Genomic DNA, 2,425 nt, shown 5'->3' on the forward strand with positions numbered 1-2,425 from the left:
TCACATTTCACTCAGAGGGAGCAAAATCTAGAATATAAATGTATTTTTATTATTACCAGCAGTGACAGTACCTACATTTGTGCTAATCAAAGTATCTGAATTTGACTTGCTATCAGCCTCCTGTAAGTCCCTGCACAGCAGAGCTCCGACTAGGAGAGGGAGGGAGGTACTTGGGGCCAATCAGATGTGCTGCATGAGCAAGTGAGGACAAGGAACATGCTGATTGGTGGAGAGCAGTCTGACAACCTACTACTGCTCCTTTACAGTCCACTCAGAGGCTGGGGGCAGGTAGGTGACCAGTCTGCATTGCTTACCTGCAGAAGAGATCAGTCAGGTGACCGGGCTGGCCCTGCTCTATGGCGGAGCTTTGTAAATCACAAGACTGGATGTAAAGCACAGAAGGGAGAGATTTGCTCCGAGAGAGGTCAATATTTTGGCACTTTGATTCTATTTATAAAATGAACCAATCGGGGTTAAAGGAGAACTATGGGGTCAGGGCTTTTCCCCCATAGTTCTCCTCAGGGTCACAAACTAGCGTCCTCCCGTCACCCTAGGCTCAGTATATAGGGAGCTACAGCTCGCGGTACACTGAGACGCCGCAGCCGGAGCGGATCCCGACTTAGACGACGGGATCCGCCCAGCTGCGTGAGTGACAGCTGGCTCTGCCTATCTAGAGGCAGAGCCAGCTGTACCCGCCCCCTCCCCCATCCGTTCCACCAGTCAGCACTGGAGGATCGGAGTGGGGAGGGGGGAATCCAGCCCCTCCCCCTGTCACGGCAGAGAGCCGTGACAGGATCGAGAGGTGAGCGAACGCCGGTATGTGTTCCCTCACCTCCCGATCTACTGAGCCGACCTGTGACAGTCTCATTGTCACAGGTCGGCTCAGATTATGAGGCTGAGAGGTTTTCACTCACCTCATAGTTCTCCTTTAAGATTTGAATAGAATAGGGATTGGTTTAATTTTTGCTGTCTGTTTCCCATTGAAGAGGTTACCCTTCACTTCCTGTCCTGGATATACAACAGGAAATGAGAGGAAATTACTCCAACGCATCAAAGTACGGGGAATTCCCCTCTTAAAAAAGCTTTGGTCAGTGGAAGATTTATCCTCTCCTCTCCTTCTGGTGACAACTCTAACAATTTAGATTTCCCGTCACGGTCTCTCAGTCACACACAGCTTGGGACAGGTCCCGGCCCTTCGTAACTCCTAACTATAAAGGAAGCTTTGGCTGTAAAGACACTTTAATAATGTTGCTGATTTACAATGACATAGTGACAGAGGTGAGAGGGAGGAAAGTGGCGCCATCTTGTGGATAATTTGCAGAATGCACCTTCCTGGTGTACTATACATACAAGTGCTTCACCCCCTGAGGTTCGGGGTGTTACACCCCCTTCCTGCCCCGACCATTTTTCAGAATTCAGCGCTGATGGACTTTGACATTTATTCCGTCATACAACGCCATACCGAAAATGTATTTTATATAATTTATTGAGATAAAGCTTTAAGTACCAAAAATGGAAGCAGCTTCCATTAAAATAATCTCCCCGGTGATCCTGCCATGGAGGTCCTTGCTCAGGAAGTTCCTATTATGGGGTGACAACGCTCTTCCCCCCGTTTCCCAATTGTGCTCATGTGTTGCCACCCCGTCACACGGCAAGTGGCCACTTTTACACACATTACACTGGCACGGTCTTCTGTTGTCACCATCATGAAACCCTTCCTGGGAAATGCCGTGCATCTATGCTAACAATTAGGGATGCACCAATACGGATACTAGTATCGCTATCGGTGCAGAGTATTCGTACTCGCCCAAATGCTCCGATGCCGAGCTCGATACCTCCGGTATCAGGAAGCTGGGCAGCGAGTCATTACACACTGCCCGGCTTCCTGATTGGCCAGGAAGCCGGCTCCCTGCTCCCTCATCACTTGTGACAAGGAAGCCGGGCAGTATGTAATGACTCGCTGACCAATCAGGAAGCCGGGCGCCGTGTAATGACGCTCCGATTGGCCGGGAAGCCGGCTTCATGCTCCCTCTTCACCTCATGACGAGGGAGCATGGAGCCAGTTTCCCGGCCAATCAGGAAGCCGGGCGTCGCTTCATTACAATATTGGCCGGAAAGCCGGCTCCATGCTTTCCCGTCACCTAGTGATGAGTAGCATGGGGGGCGGCTTCCCTGCTAATCAGGAAGCCGGGTGGCGAGTCTTTTACACGCCGCCTGGCTTCCTTAATGGGACTTCCGGTATCGGTATTCGGTATCGGCGAGTACTGGAAAAAAAAATACTGGTATCGGTGCCTCACTACTGATAATAAACAAGAAAGCAAAACCCTGGAAAATTGTGTAAATGTATTTATTTTCCTTTTAAACTGATCTGTGCAAAATACCACCGAGCCCATCGGCCAGCGGCGAGGGTAAGAGACGATGATCG

This window comes from Nanorana parkeri, unplaced genomic scaffold (genome assembly GCF_000935625.1).
Source record: "Nanorana parkeri isolate BGI_ZX_2015 unplaced genomic scaffold, ASM93562v1 scaffold1687, whole genome shotgun sequence".
In the NCBI taxonomy this organism is placed as follows: Eukaryota; Metazoa; Chordata; class Amphibia; order Anura; family Dicroglossidae; genus Nanorana; species Nanorana parkeri.